This window comes from Anabrus simplex, chromosome 3 (assembly GCF_040414725.1).
Source record: "Anabrus simplex isolate iqAnaSimp1 chromosome 3, ASM4041472v1, whole genome shotgun sequence".
Taxonomy (NCBI): Eukaryota; Metazoa; Arthropoda; class Insecta; order Orthoptera; family Tettigoniidae; genus Anabrus; species Anabrus simplex.
The window spans coordinates 335,856,043-335,877,544 of NC_090267.1; the positions used below are offsets into that span (position 1 = coordinate 335,856,043).

At 40.2% G+C, this 21,502-nt stretch overlaps 1 long non-coding RNA gene across 1 annotated transcript in view; it reads right to left on the minus strand.

Moving 5' to 3' along the window:
- LOC136866340 (uncharacterized) overlaps positions 1–21,502 on the minus strand; it is a 604,033-nt gene that overhangs the window by 388,750 nt on the left and 193,781 nt on the right. The gene's annotated exons all lie outside the window — the stretch shown is intronic.

Genomic DNA, 21,502 nt, shown 5'->3' on the forward strand with positions numbered 1-21,502 from the left:
TTGGTAAGTCAAGGTCCTTCCGGGCTGTTGCGCCATGGAGTTTTATTTGTTTAAATACCTTTTCAAGAACACCGCACCGACAGGAATGAATCCTTTCTCGCATATTGTATACATACTATTTTATTAAGAGGCTTTATGTATTGTTACCATTAATCTCCAGTGATTTCAAAAAGGCCGCCTCTGTGGTGTAGTGGTTAGCGTGATTAGCTGCCACCCCCGGAGGCCCGGGTTCGATTCCCGGCTCTGCCACGAAATTTGAAAAGTGGTACGAGGGCTGGAACGGGGTCCACTCAGCCTCGGGAGGTCAACTGAGTAGAGGTAGGTTCGATTCCCACCTCAGCCATCTTGGAAGTGGTTTTCCGTGGTTTCCCACTTCTCCTCCAGGCGAATGCCGGGATGGTACCTAACATAAGGCCACGGCCGCTTCCTTCCCTCTTCCTTGCCTATCCTATCCAATCTTCCCATCCCTCCCCAAGGCCCCTGTTCAGCATAGCAGGCGAGGCCGCCTGGGCGAGGTACTGGTCATACTCCGCAGTTGTATCGCCCGACCAAGAGTCTGAAGCTCCGGGACACTGCCCTTGAGGCGGTAGAGGTGGGATCCCTCGCTAAGTCCGAAGGAAAAACCGAACCTGGAGGGTAAACAGATGATGATGATGATGATGATGATTTCAAAAAGTATAAAAGTACTGAACGACGAATGGTGACTTAATTAAAGACCATTTCAGATAGATTACAATTTCTTTTAAACCATTCCAATGATCAAATATCATTATTTCTTCAGTTTTATCATCTAAGAATCCGATATCGCTCTGTTAGACCATCTGGTTCATTTTCTTCCAAAGGTTTCTGTTATGGAATATGCAAAGTGGCAATGAGGTTATCAATACTTCCATTCTATTCTAAATTTTTAGTACTTCCCTCTCTCCTTGAGCTTTCTCGGTCGAGTAGATGGTCAAGTTCACGAAGTCGTCTACTCCTACGATGTAGTTTCCCGCCAAGGAGACGCACATTGCGTGTGGCCTACCTCTCTACACTAGCACTGTCGGCAGTGAGTACCACAATACAAGATTCATCCATACGTCTTGTCGACCAATCATACTGATATCATTCTGGAGCGTGACAGTGGAGTGGCATAATCACTGGTTTCTCACCAAAGTGATCGTGGTTTTAATCCCAGGCACTGTATATGGAATTTTTTAAATGAAAAGTCGCGTCCGTGTGGTTCGGATTCCGCGTAAAATTGGTCGGTCGTACCGTGGCTATGATCACGATATCAACAACTTAAGAACTAAAAGTCTATTTTTCTTTAGTAGTACAAAGGTCAAGTCGATGATTCGGCTTCGAGATTTGGATGAAACCCATCTAGGATCAACGCACGGTCGACAGGAAGGGCATCCAACCTTTAACCCACGGCCAAACCCTAAACAGAGACTGCGTGTTCCTCCAACTCAGGCTAAAGACATAAAGCATACATCCTATCGCCACCAGAATATATAAACAAATGTTTGTTTGGGAATTTTCTTCAAAGGTCCAATTAATAGGAAGTGGGATGAATAACGTCAACCATAATAATTCAAATTTATGAAGTAAGGAAAGTAAGAATTGAGAATGTATTATTATTATTATTATTATTATTATTATTATTATTATTATTATTATTATTATTAGTTCGGTAACGCCAATATTAATTCACAAGTTAACCAATTACTAGTTATTTTAAGCATTAACTAGCCAGAATAAACGTGCGGGCTACAGCAGCTACGAGGCAGGTACAGTGTCGAATACACAGTTGGCTGTCCCAAAAATGGACGGCAACATACAAATACTCCTCACCTTATATCCGTCTAAATCTCAGTACAACCAGTAAAACAAAACGAAATACAGTACATAGAAAATTACTTATGTCCCCCGTTCATTAAAACAGCAACGATAATAATTGAAGGGTTTGCTGCAAGAGGTCAAGGAATTCGTTGATTCCATAATAAATGTGGATAGTCGGTCCTCGACATCTATCTGTTCTGGTAGTTGAACCCGAAACCAGACACCGGCATCTGGTTTCGAGGTCTCCCGCAAACCTATCTACCCCTCAACAGGATATGTTGTTTGTTGCTAGTTGCTTTACGTCGCAGATAGGTCTTATGGCGACGATGGGACAGGGAAGGGCTAGGAGTGGGAAGGAAGCGGCCGTGGTCTTAATTAAGGTACAGCCCCAGCATTTGCCTGGTGTAAAAATGGGAAACCACGGAAAACCATTTTCAGGGCTGCCGACAGTGGGGCTCGAACCCACTATCTCCCGAATACTGGATACTGGCCGCACTTAAGCGACTGCAGCTATCGAGCTCGGTAACAGGATATGAACAGGCCACGGAGACTAAGCAAAATTCCACCATAAACTATGGGACATCTCTCAGTCTGAATGTGTCTGCTGCGCTCCCATACAGACCAGCCAACGCACCATCACCGAATACCCAAAGAGGCGGAATAATGTCAATGGTGTAGATTAATGCCTTCATTTTACGACCCATTAACCACTTTTATGGTTTTCGTAGACGCCAAGGAGCCGGAATTGTGCCCCGCGGCAGTTCTTTTACTTCCCAGTAAATATACTGGCACGAGGCTGGAATAATTGAGCACCTTCAAATATTACAGGGATGAGAACCCATCAAATTGGGCTCACAAGGCCACCACTTCTACCATCATACTACACAGTATAAGCTATATTAACAAATCAAACATAACAAAATAGTATACTCTACTGGTGTAATGTATGGTTGTATGTAAGATAATATATATTCGCATCTTGTATATTTAAAGCCATACAATAAATAAATCAGTAAACAAAATAAATTAAATAAATAATTAATAAAAATCAGTGCCAACTTTGGTACAAGGAAGCAGTAACTCCTCTAAAATATGATGGTAATACAAGCGATAGAAACTTGTGCTTGCGGAAAAAGAAGGGACTTTAAGGACTTTCCTCTCTCTTGCCCAAAGTGTTCAGAATTCTATTGGGCTACCTTTTCGTGCTTGCTACTTTACTTTCTGCAGCTGGTAGTAGCAGCAGCAGCAGAAGAAGAATGACAACCGAAACTGATGTGACAGAACCTTTCACAAATTCTGGAATTGAAAGCAACCCCAATGATGACGCAGGAATGTGTAAATCCGATTCCTTGAAACAGACGAAAAATATTTTAAAAATCTGAGGTTTTTGAGATGAAATATGAAGCAGCGAAAACGCCTGAATGTTGATGAATCGAGCGAGTTGGCCGTGCGGTTAGGGGCGCGCAGCTGTGAGCTTGCATTCGGGAGATAGTGGGTTCGAACACCACTGTTTATCCCATTTACAAACCAGGCAAATGCCGGGGCTGTACAATAATTAAGGCCATGGCCCCTTCCTTCCTTTCCCCACTCCTAGCCCTTTGTTATCCCATCGTCGGCATAAGACCTTTCTGTGTCGGTGCGACGTAAAGCCACTAGCAAAAAAAAAAAAAAAAATGTTGAAGAGTTTCAAAGGAATTTGTGGAAAAGTTGTACAGAACAAGAAACCCGCTAAACACTGCAAATAAAAGAGGAACTATATGCCCTTACTTATACACGAGAAGGAATGTAATTTACTGACTTTTTACAATCATCATAATAATAATCATTTGATGTTAGCTAAAATTCCAAATTGTCAAAAATCCTCCATCGTGAGACGCTGTAGGGTCCTCAAAGAGCAATGTACGGTGTCAGATCGTTCATATCGCACCGCGAAGTAAAGTTTAAAGGACCATAATTTTATTTTAAAACCCAGTCGAATGTACTTCATAGATACATGTGGCTTCTCCTTTATTGTGAACATGAAAGTAGCTCATAATACGAAGTATCACCTTCGCAGAGACGTCTGTCTTCAAATTCAGACGACGAACAAAAAGTCTTGAGCAATAATGCAGTACAACGAGGGTTCATTGACATTTCTCCAGCGGGCGCCTCAACAAGTTACAACATTCCATTGCTTCCAAAGTAATATGGGAGACGAGTGAACTTCACAAAGGAGTAAAGAAAAAGAGTTGATTTTCTCTTCCACATTCGCAATTCACTCACCAATAGAATGGTTATGTACAAAAAGTGCGCATGAAGTATTTACAACATTCTGAATTACAACAAGATTTTAGTCACGATTTTGAGAAAAAATTAAGTCTATCGGGATAGCGAAACACCACACCTTTGTGCTGAAATATCATCACTCACTGTGCAGATTACCAAAATTGGAAAACCTTCAGTGTAAACCACTGACCGTTAAATTTGATGTAATGTAACTGTACTCATAATCATTGTCCGCATGGTAGTCTGTATTTGATGCAGGAAAAATTCAAAACAATTCTACAATATTATAATTAATCCCAAAGCATTTCCTCACAAAATTACGTCCGTTAGCTTCAGTGTTAATCTGTCATTGTTGGGTTTAACGTACAATAATCACCTCTTGTATGGATACCCTTTGTCTCTATGGTAATCTGCGTTAGAATTAAGAATAATACATTTTTTTTAAAGGTCAGAAGAAGGCAATCCTGCAATATAAATCTCAAAACATTTCCGTCATAAAATAGTATCCGTCAAGGATACTCGCAGAGGAAATAACATCGAAAAACTGTAGCTGTTATTCACGAAACTCTGGAATACAGCAAATAACACATATCTTGTCATCATACTAACACCCAATTTACAAAATGACATCTTCATATTTCTCGGCTATTTAAATCTAAAGCCAGTAAAATGCATGAAAACGGCAAAAAGCATACGGCATTTCGCTTAGCGGATGACTTTAAGGACAGTATGGTGATAGAATGTGTTGACAGACGAAAGTTACTCACGGTAGAAAGTGAAAGGATGATTTCTCCCTCCGCCGCTCTCTTACTTCCCCTCACTCTGCGAGTACCAACACCACTATGCTGTGCTGGCCAGCCCGCCCTGCCTGCCTGCCTGCCACAGTATTGATTTTTCGATTGCTCTCTACTGTGTGTGACGCTACGCTTGCTGTACTACGCTGTACCGACACTGCATGCTCGTAGTACTGGTAATATCCCACAGGTATCCTGCACTGAGAAACGAAGAATCAATTCTAAAATGATGCAGGACCAACAGCCCGATTCGCCTCGTTTAACACCGGTTCTTAACATAGTATGATGGTATATTCATGGCGGAGTAGACAAGATGTAGTCAACGTTACGTCTTCACAATAATAATAATAATAATAATAATAATAATAATAATAATAATAATAATACATTAGACAGAATCAAAGACATGCCTCTAAATTTCGTATGAGAAAATTCATTATATTCAGGAGATCCCCAGCACAGACGAAATATGGGATAATTTCATGTGTCTTCCTTCAAATATCTCAGAGAAGTCCAACTACCATCCGGACTGGACTGTAAAGCCAATTTAGAAACAGCTACCAAACTCCAGAAAGCGTGTAGAGTAGCATGGAATCACTGCAGTAGAAGAGTGATATCGCGTAATGAGAAACTTCGTCGTTACAGGACAGCTGTTTTACCGAAAGCACCATATGCTTCAGAAAATGTATATATCTAGGAGTTCACTCTAAAAACCGATGAAATTAGAAAGCAAGAACGAAAAATCCTTAGGAAAATATGGCCCCATTCGTGTAAATGGCGTATGGATTAAAAGAAAAACTACAGACCTGTACACAGCAATAGATAATTTTACTGATGCCGTACGTAGGAGAAGCTTGAAATTCTATGGTCACATCTTTAGAATGGACAATAATAGATTTGCTTAAAAAACTATTAACTACAAACAATTCAAAGAATTCAACTGGTAGGAAGAAATTCAACAGAATTTAAAAGAAATAAACGCTACACATAATACCATAAAAAATCGTAGTCTTTGGAATTCTGGTTGCAAACCAGAATGACCACTGGAAAGCAGTGGAGAGAAGAAGAGAAAAACATCACAGCGAATTCACGAAGAGGCTTTGGGAGGAGAAGAAGCAGAAGAGAAAGCCGTCAGACCGAACTAACAAGTTCAAACGCACTCTTTAAAACGGCCATAACCAAGAAAGAAAGAAAGAAATAAAGAAAGAAAGAAAGAAATATAATAATGATAATAATAATAATAATAATATTAATAATAATTTAACCGGGCGAGTTGGCCGTGCGGTTAGAAGCGCGCAGCTGTGAGCTCGCATCCGGGAGATACTCGGTTCGAACCCCACTGTCGGCAGCCCTGAAGATGGTTTTCGTGGTTTCCCATTTTCACACCAGGCAAATGCTGAGGCTGTACCTTAATTAAAACCACAGCCGCCTCCTTCCCATTCCTAGGCCTTTCATGTTCCATCGTCGCCATAAGTTAGTGTTATTCTTCAAAATAAAGTTCATCAGTTAGGGTGAACTTCCTACATCTCTCTGCCGGGATTCCAATTTACTGGCAATAATAATTTATTTATTGTAGGATTTAGAAGCGAAAACTTACCATTGACATTTTTTAAGTCTTCAATACCATCAAACTCTCTTCCTTGAAGCAAACAGTCAAAAAACACAAAAACTTGGATTGTATACCAGACAACTAACAACTGTATTTCATGGTTTACGGATCTTCGTTACAGCCAAGAATCGAAGGTATCTATAATTCGTATGCGGCTTAACCATAGCACATTTCCGACACACCCTTTCCGCATACGAGTGGTCAGTTCTTCATAGTGTCGGTGCCATTTTCCAGAAACTGGTGACTTGAATCACATTCTATTGCAGTGTGCGTATTATTCTGGACCAAGGATTCGCTTCATGAATACATTGGTACGTTTGGGAGTTCCCTTTCGACCACATTTTCCCTGCTTCTGGATATATTTTTTTTTTTTTTTACAATTGGCTTTACGTCGTACCGACACAGGCAGGTCTTATTGAGACGACGGGATAAGGAAGGGCTAGGAGTGGAAAGGAAGCGGCCGTGGCCTTAATTGAGGTACAGTCTGGTGTGAAAATGGGAAACAACGGAAAACCATCTTCAGGGCAGCCGACAGTGGGGCTCATAAGGTAGAAAACAATTAGAATAATAATAAAAAATATTATTTGTTTTCCGTCCCACTAACTACATTTACGGTTTTCGGAGACACCGAGGTGCAGGAATTTTGTCCCTCAGGAGTTATTTTACGTGCCAGTAAATCTACCGACGTGAGGCTGACGTATTTGAGCACCTTCAAATACCACCTGACTGAGCCAGAATCGAACCTGTCAAATTGGGGTCAGAAGGCCAGCGCCTCAACCGTCTGAGCCACTCAGCCCGACTTAAATTAATAAATTAGACATCAAATATTTAAAAATTTATTTTTCTCTCATTTTTGTTATTTATAATTTTATAGCTAACATTTGCCGGGATAGCTGGCTGTTTGTGAAGTAATAATCGTGAATATCTCCGTTATTATTCCCCTCACTGCAAAAAAACATACATGAAATATAAAAGGAAGGAAATAATATTTTATGCAACCTTTGTTACGTTCTGATTTTGGATACATCTGATACTACGAGGTAAATTCGACATTACCTTTGATGACCCCCCCCCCTCAAACACTGCTACACGCCCGACTATAACAATAGTATCTAAATACAGAGTTTCGAGAAATTCTGTTTAGACCGTTTAGCGTTATGTCGACACTATGCAAACAAGGAAACAAGTAGACAAAAGTGGAACAGATCCTATTTCCGATCCTTGTATCTAATCCGGGATAAAAGTATGAGGCAGTGAAATGTACCTAAAAAAAGTATAATTTTATTGATATATGGAAATGGTCGGGTTACGAAGAACTGCTGACAATTCACGGATACAAACAATGCGCTGTGGACAGAATCTCATTATCTACGAGTATATCTGGAGAACATCCCAAACAAGGTCTGTCATTGCTCAAGAAGGTTTGTTTACAAAGTAGCATCTTCATTCCTGAACTAGGTTTATCTTGAGGGCTGTTATTCTCATTCCTGAATGAGCTTTGTCTTCAGAGTTCATTTCTGAACAAGTGTTTTCTTGAAGGGTATTATCTTCATTATCGAAGGAGGTTTTTTTCAGGGATAGGATCTTCATTCCTGAACTAGGTTTATCTTGAGGGCTGTTATTCTCATTCCTGAATGAGCTTTGTCTTCAGAGTTCATTTCTGAACAAGTGTTTTCTTGAAGGGTATTATCTTCATTATCGAAGGAGGTTTTTTTCAGGGATAGGATCTTCATTCCTGAACAGCATTAATATTCAGGGCTAGTATCTTCATTCCTGAACAATATTTGTCTTGAAGGCTGACATCTTCATTCCAGAGAGAGGTCTGTCTTCAGGGTTAGTATCTTTATTCCTGAACAGGCTTGCCCTGAACACTGATATTTTCCTATTTGAACAAGGAAGTATCTTCATTCTTGAACAAGGTTTGTCTTCAAGGCTAGTATCTTCATTCCCGAACAGGGTTTGTCTTGAAGACTCATATTTTCATTCTTGAACAAGTGTTTTCTTGAAGGGTAGTATCTTCATTCCTGAAGAAAGTTTGCCTTCAGGGATATTATCTTCATTCCTGAACAAGATTAATCTCGAGAGCTAGTAACTTTATTCCTGAACAGGTGTTTCTTCAAAGGCTGGTATTTTCCTATTTGAACAAGGTTTGTCTTCAAAGCTGATATCTTCATTCCTCAACAAACATTTGTACAGGTAGTATCTTCATTTCTAAACACGGTTTCTCTTGAAAGCTATTATCTTCACCACTTGTCTTGAGAAGAAAGTATGTCTTGAAGGTTAGCACCTGCATTCCTGTGTATAATTTCTCAGAAAGTCGCTGAACTATTGATATACTGCCTCTAAGCTACATAACTCCACATTATAACATGAATATTTCTTCGGCGGCTGACATCGAACTCCTCAACAGCTGGCTTCTCACCTAGTCAGCCAAGATTCAAATCTCTATAAATTCTAGGATGGAATTTTCACTAGAAATATCTCGTGATGGCATGAAGGCCATCTGATCACAAAACCCCTTTCAACTGCCAAACGAGCCGGGGAAATTTTAGCCACCCTAGAAATAACTGAGGGAGAGAAGAGTTTATTCTTTTTTAAACTTTTCCTCAATGCAGGATTATTTGACAACGTATACAAATTATTGTTTCCTAGCCACCCAAATAAATGAATGGAATATATATGTAAAATACTTTGCATCCAATCTGGTAATGGAATAATTAGTAGTAACACTAAGAAATTTGTAGCATGCAACAACATGCAGTAATTCAAATATTAAAGGAAAAGAGATTACTGTCTTCCACAAAATATTCAGTATGGACAAAAAGAGGTATCGGAATACTGTACTATACATTATTCTCATCCTCTCCCTGTATTAACTGATTCCGAGATATGTCGTGCTAATTAAATAGAGAAAACGCACATGGAAAAACAAACCGATTCCATTCCCCCACACAAGGGATTAAAATTGGAGCAGAGGAGTTAGGGTAACTTTTTTTACGGGAGGGAAAATTCCCTTCATCTACCAACAAGAGGAGCAGCGTGAAGCAGCGTAGCGTTCCACGCATGAATCATGCCTGCTCTCTGCGCGAGGTCTACATTACACAGAATGATGTGAACATAGGATGCACATCATCGGTGACCAAAGTTGGGGAGACAGTCGGGAATTACGATTCAAGATTATGATATTATATCAAAGAAGAGAAACGTATTAAATTCCAGCGAAGAGATTCTCAGGTTTTCGAACTGTAATAGCAGTCACTAATAATACTTAGTCCTTTTGTAAAGACATATACTGTAGTAGAGAATGATTTCAATTCATTGGGCTTTCCTTGGGAAAGCACTGCATGAGTCTCCAGAGCTTGTTTACATCCTACGACATGTAGTGCCGAATTGTCCTTTTCTGCCCTTTGAAGATCTGATGATATTTTCAGGGTTTGAACCCGTGACCTTGTTACGGAGGCGACACTCTATCCCAAGTCCATAGTCTTTCTCTCCCAGATCCATCATTGAGCTATTTATTTCATAACTCATACTAGTTTTATTCTAATTTCTTATCAGTTAGTTCATTATTTGCCTTTATTTTAATTGTGTTTCGTATATGCCTGACGGGGGTTTCTACTGTATATAATCACCTGCAGAAATTAAATTGGATCATATCACTTGCTGACTGCCGGAAAAGGCCAAGTTTTTATAACGGTGGACGTGTGTCCACGCTCCGCCACTGCCGTAATGTCCTGTACGTAGGGACACTTCGTGTGCTTCAATCCTTTGCATACCCTGTGCCATCGTCCCAGTTAGTATCAAATAACCTAAATAAGTCTGCAGTACATTACTCTACATTCGTATCCGTTACAGGAGTTGCCCAAACTGTACCAGAAAGTCCAGAATAAATGTGCGTACAACCAAATAACCCTAACACACCGTACACATTGTACATGGTACAATGTATTACTGTATACTCATATCTGTTAAAGGAGATGCTCATAACATGCCGTTCAACATCTTCCTTCTTCAAAGCGTACAACAGACATTGTGTTCAATAAAAGCTATTGTTACCGGGCGAGTTGGTCGTGCGGTTAGAGGCGCGCGGCTGTGAGCTTGTATTCGGGAGATAGTGGGTTCGAATCCCACTGTCGGCAGCCCTGAAGATGGTTTTCCGTGGTTTCCCATTTTCACGCCAGGCAAATTCTGGGGCTGTACCTTAATTAAGGCCACTGCCAATTCTTTCCAACTCCTAGGCCTTTCCTATCCCATCGTCGGTGCGAGGTAAAACCACTAGCAAAAAAAAAAAGCTATTGTTAACAAGTTGTAAGGTACGTCTGGCTTATTTGGTAGTAACTATGGCGATGGCACCGTGTACAAACGCTTAAAGCATATGATATGTCCATATGTACTCGCATTCATGTCAGTAGCTACTTGCTAGGGGCTTTACGTCGCACCGATACAGATAGGTCTTATAGCGACGATGGGATAGGAAAGGCCTAGGAGTTGAAAGGAAGCGGCCGTGGCCTTAATTAAGGTACAGCCCCAGCATTTGCCTGGTTTGAAAATGGGAAACAGCGGAAACCATTTTCAGGGCTGCCGATAGTGGGATTCGAACCTACTATCTCCCGGATGCAAGCTCACAGCCGCGCGCCTCTACGCGCACGGCCAACTCGCCCGGTATGACATGTCAGTAGCGGAGGGTCAACATTCCGCCATTATCTCGCGAACGATTCAATTGCGACCCCAAGTTCCCTGAAGCGTTTCTGCTTCTCCCACATTGTATGTTCCGCGGTTTCGGCGTAGCCATTGCTCCTGATATACCTTGCAAATGCTCCTTTTGAAAATTTAACCGCAGTGGAAATACGTGCAAACATGACGTTGTAAATCTCTCTCTACATAGGGTTACCGTAACAATTTTAAGACCGGGCGAGTTGGCCGTGCTCGTAGAGGCGCGCGGCTGTGAGCTTGCATCCGGGAGATAGTAGGTTCAAATCCCACTATCGGCAGCCCTGAAGATGGTTTTCCGTGGTTTCCCATTTTCACACCAGGCAAATGCTGGGGCTGTACCTTAATTAAGGCCACGGCCGCTTCCTTCCAACTCCTAGGCCTTTCCTATCCCATCGTCGCCATAAGACCTATCTGTGTCGGTGCGACGTAAAGCCCCTAGCAAAAAAAAAAAAAAAACAATTTTAAGACTATTTTCTTTTGCAGTATGCATACTACTCAAATGCCAACTTCCATGTTAGTCACTCCCGCACATGTGCCGATATATTTCTACAAACAGACAACACTGAATCCTAAAGTCGAATTGATCATTTATACACTTCATCAGAGATAAAAATCAGGTAACCAATTGGTCACAAATTCAAATTGTACATACTTCTTTCTTTGCTACTGATTTAAGGTCAAACCAACAAATCAAGAGGATGGGAAAGAGCTAAGATTGGGAAGTTAGTGGCTGTAGCATTCATTAAGGTACAGCACCATAATTTGCCTGGTGTGAAACTAGGGAACGACGGAAAATTATTTTCAAGGCTGGCCACGGTAGGATCGCCACTCTGGTGTAATAAACTTGAAATGTATTATAACCTTTCAAGGGATTCCGAGTCGAGGATGAAGAAATCATTGAAGTTTATAATGGTACGGAGGTTGTTTAAGATCATATGAAAGTATACGTCCAGACACATTGATAATTCGAAGTAACTTGCTCAATTGAGTGGTAAGCTTAAATAAAAATAAAACATATGAGAATTCATAAGCTCAGAACCTCGCGGTATCTAACAAAGTCACGTCCAGAAATTTAATATTGAAGTACAATCAACTACTGTTAAATGAAAAGGACGGTATTGGACGGGGGAAAGTGAACGGATTTCTTATGCGCAACGGTTAGTTCCGATTACAATTTATACGACGGAGGCCATGGACTGAATTAAATATTATGTCAAGTTCACCTTCAGTTGCACTATTCTTACATTATTTGGCTACTATGAACAGCTACAAGTGGTCGAGAATTTGTTTGTGAAATAATCGATTGAAGAAAATGATATGAATTATTAGGTGCATTCCATTGTTAGCATTCTTGATCGTGGGAGTAATTTATGTCAAGGAGAATGTTCCCCGAACGTCAAAAATATGAAAAAGGGGTTATATGGCAATAATTTATTCTCAAGTATAAAAATACAAGCAATTATATTATTGTTATTATCGAATAGGTTTTGTTTCATTAAAACAATGAGAAATACAAAATGTGCATCGACATTGAGACGTACAGACGCGAATGAAAGAAAGCTGGTCGAAAACTGATTGAATCTGTATAATTATCATATGCTAATAAGAATAGTAAAACGTAAAGACATAAAGCATAGTTCTTAATAGAAAATAACAAGGCGAGTGCTGCATCAAAATATTAATATATCTATTCTGGTGTGTGATACTGTACTAATCGCATTATATAAGTTGCAGGTTTCGTGATGTCCAGTCGGATGGAAAATTGTTGTACTGAGATATCCGCCAGTATGGTCATGCAGGCCTAAACCGGGCCGGAATCCCGGCGGGTCTGGAAGATGTGTTAAATAAATAAAATAAATAAAATAAATAAATAACAACCAGAATGATGGAGCTGTCTTCAAGAGTTCGTCAGATACGATGAATACCAAAAACTTGTCCGTTTTCCTATTCTATTATAATTGTATGTACAGTAGATGAAGATTTACTTTCATGTTCGTAAGTGTGACGTGTTACATTTAAATACAACTTGAGCAACACTATAAGATTATCTCTAAATGTCTGATGATATTCGTGGAGTGCAATAATACTCTTAAATAATGGTGTAATTGGAATTATGATTTATAATGTGCTATTTCATTCAGTTTCGAACACCCAACCATGAATGATGATACAGAAATTGTTCGTTCGTTCGTTCGTTCGTTCGTTCGTTCGTAATCTGTTTACCCTCCATGGTCGGTTTTTCCCTCGGACCTCTACCGCCTCAAGGGCAGCGTCCTGGAGATTCAGACTTTGGGTCGGGGCATACAACTGGGGAGAATGACCAGTAACTCGCCCAGGCGGCCTCACCTGCTGGGAAGGTTGGATGGGACAGGCAAGGAAGAGGGAAGGAAGCGGCCGTGGCCTTAAGTTAGGTACCATCCCGGCATTTGTCTGGAGGAGAAGTGGGGAACCACGGAAAACCACTTCCAGGATGGCTGAGGTGGGAATCGAACCCACCTCTACTCAGTTGACCTCCCAAGGCTGAGTGGACCCCGTTCCAGCCCTCGTACCACTTTTCAAATTTCGTGGCAGAGCCGGGAATCGAACCCGTGCCTCCAGGGGTGGCAGCTAATCACGCTAACCACTACACCACAGAGGCGGACTACAGAAATTGTACTAGGAATTAATTGATCGTTTTCTGAGGTACGGTCTTCCTAACTAATTTAACCTGCCAATTACTACGTAGATAGTTGTCCCTATTGGAATAATTATAAACATTTGTTACGTGCGTCGAGATTAGAAGTTTTCTTAAAAGGCAATGTTCGTCCAACGCGAATGAGTCTTCATGAAAGAAATAATTTATTAAACCGCGTTGATGTACATGGTGAAGTTCACATGTATTTGGAAACGAGATAGTCTTCTTCGGCAATTTTGAGCTTGTGTATTTAAAGGAAAGATTTTGAATAAGCATGGTGCGTAAATAAAATGATATAAAATGGTTGAATGATAGGGCTGTCGAAGTAAATGAAATGATGTTATGCGCGATGATTATGTTGTAATATTTTGTTGGGAAATAAGCAGTACTTGTAATGTAATGTCGTTTTCGAAGAATTCCAATAATATTGATGGTGAAGGTAATGGAATAAATGCTCATCATACAAATATTAAAATGATATAGAGAAATAGACAAGCGCTTAGTATTTGATAATTATATTTCAAACGTATTGTTACCGAAGAATATTTCCTTATTGGGCATGTGAATAGTCATTAATAATATTAATTGAATGTGGTTATGGAACGAATGTTATATGAATGAACAGATACATGTGATAGGAAGATCTTCGAAATAATATTATACCAAATGAGACATACAAGTTGTAAAATGATTGGAAATGAAGTGAGGGTCATATTATATAACGTACAACTTAGTATTTCCTGTAGAATAGCAGTTGTTGTAGTGCTCATGTCTTGTAGATATTAGTAGAATTTCAGATCTCTGGAGGAAAATCTATGGACGGATCCAGATGCTGTAATGTCTCAGTAATATTAAATCATGATTGCTTATGATGGTATAATGTAGTTTTGAATGTCTACTTAATTCTATGTGCAGCGATTTGAGGACACCAGGACTGTGTTGTGCCGGCCCCGTGGTGTAGGGGTAGCGTGCCTGCCTCTCACCCGGAGGCCCCGGGTTCGATTCCCGGCCAGGTCAGGGATTTGTACCTGGACCTGAGGGCTGGTTCGAGGTCCACTCAGCCTACGTGGTTAGAATTGAGGAGCTATCTGACGGTGAGATAGCGGCTTCGGTCTAGAAAGCCAAGAATAACGGCGGAGAGGATTCGTCGTGCTGACCACACGACACCTCGTAATCTGCAGGCCTTCGGGCTGAGCAGCGGTCGCTTGGTAGGCGAAGGCCCTTCAAGGGCTGTAGTGCCATGGGGTTTGGTTTGGTTTTTAGGACTGTGTTGTTCTTTATTTCACACTTCTGATTAGTATTTATTTGAGGTTAGTTGCGAATATCATTTCGAATGTCCATGATTGTTTCATTTTAGATTCCACGAAGTTGCACACATTTAAGTAGTGAACACTCAAGTTGCTAGTTAAGTTAGCTGCTATGCGCGAGAAATAAGATTACAGTAATAGGATATTGAAGGACAAAGTTTTGACCTATGAACGAATAGATATGAATGAATAAATATTTTTTAATAATTTAAATAATTATATTGTTTCAGAAATTTTACATGTTGGCAATTACGTTTCGTTTGCCCTGTTTAAGTTAATGTTAGATTGATTAGCCAACATATTCGTTTGATTTTATACAATTGTAGCGCCTTACGAGCAAAAAATGTTAACGAACAAAAGTATGTTAATATTTTTTATGCGTTGATCAGTATGTTCAATATTTAACTGATCCATCCATGTTGCAAGATTTCATACATTTTTATTGTTAATTAAATTTCACCAATGAATTGATTTAATTAAAGCGGAATATCCTTCCAATTAAAATTGATAATCAATATTGTTATTTATAGATTAAGAGGTAGAATAGCCTGTATAAGATACAGATTCTCATAATGATGATGATAACCTGCTAATGATTGCCATGAATTGTAACCGGTGGCTGATTGAACGTGTACGCCCGCGAGTGGAATTTCATGGATCACCGCTGAGAAAGGCCGAGGCATATCTACAACATTTCTTCGAAACCAAACTATACTTAAACTTCCTGACGTCCAAGCGTGAACGGTTACAGTATGTTCAGTGGAAAGCGAATTAATCATTCTGAAAGACATTTTGGGTGAAAGTGTTTCTCATTAACGCGTTCTCTTAATGTGGCTGTAATTCGAGCCTATCCCTCCATTAAGGTTTCCTCCACTACTAGGGAAGATCGCTCTGAGCACCTGCCGGCTTTGCTCAACAAGTATCGCAGCCCCTGGCTCTAAGTTTGGGAAGGAAGCTGGAGTGACCTCATCAGAAAGTTGTTGGAGCGTGAAGCTGCTCTATCACCCCGCACCAGCACAGCGTGAACGCTCACAATACTGTACACCCTGGGTTCGATACTCTGCTTCAAGATCAGTCAGCGTACCGTAATAATCCTATCCTCTAAGGAAGCTTAGTGTCCACATGGCCGAACCCATACAAACTAATGTTCTATTTATACGCTTCGCACCTGCACTGAGCCCTTCGTAGACAGATATCCAGTACTGTATATGGATGTTGGTCAGTACAGGAACTTCATTGAACCATTAACATAGGCTTATCAGAAAACAGAAGAATTCACGAAACGAAACTGCTTATCTGAAATAAGGAGATTCGAAGCTCACCACGTGGCCAAGAATGGACAATCCTCGAAACAAACTATATTTCAACGACTAATCAAACGCATCGTTTTCTTCAGCTCATGTGGTGTTCCGTGGGTGTTGTGCTAACAGTCTGTTAGGGACGTTGGCACAGGTCACGTAATGAAGACGCGATAAAGAAAGTTATAAATGTCCACAATGCAAGGGTTTATGAAGTGGAGAGCGTTTCTTTGGTCGTGACCATCGTACGTTGAAGGCGACAGTCAACACAAATTCAGTGCACGACAGGTAAGTTATACACTCGTGTTCAGTAATTAATTTTGTGGAAATATTTTTCTTCCTATTTTATGATACGAGCTTTCTTTTTATAGGATTTTTCAATGTCACATTTACCACAAAACCACGACCTGCTTACAGAACACAAGGTATCACATAACATTGTGGTGGCCTACCTAAAACGAAAAATAGATACGAACCTTATGTCAGTCCAAAAATATTTGTTTTTCTTTTTGCTATTTGCTTTACGTCGCACCGACACAGATAGGTCTTATGGCGACGATGGGATAGGAAAGGCCTACGAATGGGAAGGAAGCGGCCGTGGCCTTACTAAGGTATAGCCCCAGCATTTGCCTGGTGTGAAAAGAGGAAACCACGGAAAACCATCTTCAGGGCTGCCGACAGTGGGGTTCGAACCTACTATCTCCCGATTACTGGATACTGGCCGCACGAAAGGAGCTTAAATCGACTATTTCAACCACAAAAGAACATGTGTAGCCTGCTAAAAGCAATACATAACGCTCGGCGTACACATTATCCGATTTTTCCAAAACGTTTCAATTTAATTTTACTGACATCGAAGAATCAGCATGGGTAGAGGTGAACAATAGGAGAAAAATAGTTACGTAACAGGGGAGGTAATAGAGTTATCTAAATACAACAAATAAACACACAGGCATAGAAAGTGCTTCTTACTTCACTTTTCCGCATGTCTGCACTTGTGATCAGCTGCTTGTTACATGATTCCATATTATTCCATCCTTCCAACTGAATGTGTGTATCTCAAAACTCGTTCAGTCCACCTCCAACCAATTTTACGTTGGGGGTAGCAGTGTTTTCAACATTCAATCCCTAACTGTGAATTACGCATTTGAATTTGCAGATGAATCCGTAAACTAGGTTAGTTCAGTGGACAAGATATTTCAAACTCGTTAAGTCTGTGGTCTGTGATGCATCGAGGGGAAAAATCCTCTCTCTCAAGCAGACAAGTATATTTTCTAAAGAAAATAATGTATCCAGTAGAGAAAAGGTCTAAGATTTGAGAAACTGATGGAGTTTTTTGTTGTACCAACTTTCGCGAATGGATTTTACAATAATGCTTAGCCAGGTGCAGGCGCAAATAATCGCAACTCTGATGTGATACTGTATTACAATGAACCTTATGAATACAATCTGGAGTCTTGAATGTTTCCGCTGTTTTTTCGGTCATGCAGAATTAGTAAGAATGCAAGACCATGGACTGAACGAGTGTTGGAAGTCACCGCGCCAAAAATATTGAAAATGGTAAAAGTTTAATTTTCAGTTTTGACGTCAATTTTCTATTAGCCTGGAAAAAAAATCTGTGCAAAAATTATTACACTAGAGCAAGTAGGTATCCAGTTCATCGGCTCTGCTGGAAAGTGTATGTCCCTGGATGAAGGAGATTTGGGATGCACACCTTCAATTGTCTTCAACAAGATCTCTTGTTTCCATGCCTCTGGGAATGTTTCTCTCCCAAATTGCTCTCGATCTTCCGCTAGTGATCAGTTCAAAACACATTGTGCCCATCACAGCAGATCGATTCTCGGAATATGCCCAAATCATCTGGATACTCGATCCCTAATTCTACTGTATGTAACGAGTTCCTCTGCATTCATTTCAGCTTGTATTTAGTCATTCTGCAGCCAATCCATATGAATAGATCTCATGATGAGTCGAGTAATCCCCTTCAACGGCCTGAATTCAGGTCAATTAGGAAATAATACAAAGGGAAGCCTAGCACAAAAACTTAGAAGCAATGCCAAATTCAGCTGGACCACATGGTTACCACTCCACAGTCTCAAGTTGAGAGTTCTGATGTTAATGATGATGGTGATGATGCTTGTTGTTTAAAGGGGCCTAACATCTAAGGTCATCGGCCCCAGATGAGTTGAGAGTTCTTGGCGGGTCAAAGTTTAGTGCAAGGTGTCTTATTCGGAAAATAACGAACTAGAGACCTTCTTATATATATTTTTTATTATTATTACAGATTTTGGGCCAGATGTTCTATCAACTGAACTCCGGTGGCCTTCCTATTTCTGGGCTGTTGGCCAGGACCTTACATTCAATTCCCACCAATGTCCAATTGGCAGGTTCTGCTACACTGTATGCATTCGTCACCAAATAACAGCTGAAAGCCTACTGAAATATGTACTTCGTTTTTTGGAATAAATTATGACCGTTAGGCTCCAGCAGCTGCATTGTAAAATACGTGAGATGTAGGATATAGTGATGGATCTCTCAGACTAAATCAAAGAAAGCAACTGTCGCCACGGAGGCACTTAACAACCAGTGACCTCACATAAAAGGAATTTAAGACTCAGCTGTATAACTTAAACAGATACATAAATTGACTTTTCACTCCTTTTAAAATTACTTGACGATTGCAACGGGGATTAGGTAAAAGGATCAATACACTACTGAGAACGACGTTATATTTGGATCACGAGCAGTGACGAAATTGTGGTTACTGGTTTTGTGACACACTTAAGTACTGTTCAGGTGTTCCCTTACGAGGCAGTAAGTGTATCAACACGAAGCTAGATCAACTGAACAATTTCAAGTACCGCCGGACAGAGCCGGGATCGAACCCGCCAACTTGGGTTCGGTATGGTCCATTCTACTCATTCTGGCCCCACTATTGATCTCATAAAGAATGAATGAATTCCTTTTCATCCGTCGTTCCAATCAGGAAGAGACTGGTGTTGTGGTCATATTGTACTGTTTGATCAAATTATTTTAAGCGACTCACACTGCTGCCATCTGAAGATAATATTCTTTCAATGGAAGCAACATATAGTTGAATAAAGTGATACCATTAGATGTACTTTCTATTAGTGACTAGATGTTTGTTTGTTTGTTTGTTTGTTTGTTGTTTAAAGGGTCCGAACAGCTAGGTCCCATAAGTGAGCCATTGACAAAGCAAACATATACTTTATCAAGCATTTGTATTTGCATAATTCTTGGAATTGTACGTCTGTGAACATCTTTAAACTATAAACGTACAACGGTATGTCAGCTGCCGTAAATTAAGTGCCAGATATTTGACATTAAGGAAAAGTGCGTTTGTCAAGAGGAATAGTACATTTTGCAGGAGGCAGTAGTATGGACTATTTCCTGTTAAAAAAAAGGGGGGTGGAATTACAGCTGTCTGTAAGGTACGGATACAAAACTTATTAAAAGTCCACAAATGACTTACTGATGTATTTAATAAAGCAAAAATTTAGCTTTTAACCTTTGGGACGGATGAAAAATGAACTGGTCACTCGCATTATGCATAGTTCTGTCCTCGTAGAAGAACGCCAAGACGACCTCCGACGAACTGCACATATATTGCAAAGAGAGCTGAAAAGTGCATTGAAAACGGTGGTGGGAGTTTTGTACATTTACTCTGAAAATTTGCAGAGGACGTAGGTTTTTGTATCACCAAGTCATTTGGGTTGAAATGTTGCATTGTATGGTTTTTGCATCAATGGATACAACAGTAAGTCACTTAAGTGCCTTTCATATTTCTTGTAAGGATGTTCTTAAACGGACTACTACGAGCTTGGGCGACTTCCAGCCTTTTGTAAGCCCACTTCGGCACTTCCTGGAAGGGATGAGTAAGCCAAAGGGCATGCCGCAACCTCTCCTATTGTGCCTTCATCCGGTTTCCCCATGAGCCTTCTCGAAGACGAAACGAGAATATTCCTTCTCGAGTCGTATCTCGAAAATTCAAGTAATTCATCACTAGAGTTGTTGTTGTTGTTGTTGTTGTTGTTGTTGTTGTTGAGGTGGTGTTTGTGGCGGGTGTTCCACCAGAGTCAGTGTCAGCTGACGAGCTGGACAGCATCAGTGCGCCTGTCGCCGGAGTTGTTACTGGAGCGAGTACGACGAAGAGTAACGTTCAAGTGTGCACTGTGTAGATCGGCCTCGGTGACTGTGAGATACCTGAGGTGACTGTGTTGACTGTGTGAGTTAACGGACTCATCTGAAGTCGAGCCAAGGAACAGTCGTGAGTCACTATTGCTAACATACTGTGTTTGAACCTGACTGTGAGGAGTCACTGGTAGTGTGAGCAAAGTGAAAATGAGGCCTGTCGATCAGGATTATCACCCGTCCAGGTAGTACCAGCGAACCGGACTACCTGCTGTGTCAGCATTAGAGACATTGTAAAAAATAGCAATTAATTAGAGAACTGTTGTCATCCACTCTAGAATATCATGGGGTGAACATTTGTGTGCGTACTAATTGGGTCATCCTGATTAAATTAGATCGATAAATCAGAAATTGCTTTATTCGTAACAATACCATACAAACAGCTATAACTCGACACTCACTGCACATTGGACACATGTTTATATGCCGTTTAGTACTTCAAATAATCCATACTACTGTCTCGCGAAATATTAACTATTCGTCTTGAAACATCATGTATATGAGAGATCAATTATAAAACGTCACAAGTGTAAAGTGGCAGAAAATATTTTGATCTTGCTAACTGTTTAATATTATATTTATTCATTTATTTATTTATTTATTTATTTATTTATGTCTTTCTGTACATGGCGGGGCTCAGGCTATGAAGCCTGCTATTCTGCCAAACCACATAATTGTACACCTGTGTAAACATTATGTATTGAACATTATAACTACTTAAAAATAAGTTTAATATAATTTAAAATTAACGTGAAATGTAATTTAACTGAAATGTAAAGTATCATAATTTGTTTTTAACATTTTAAAAT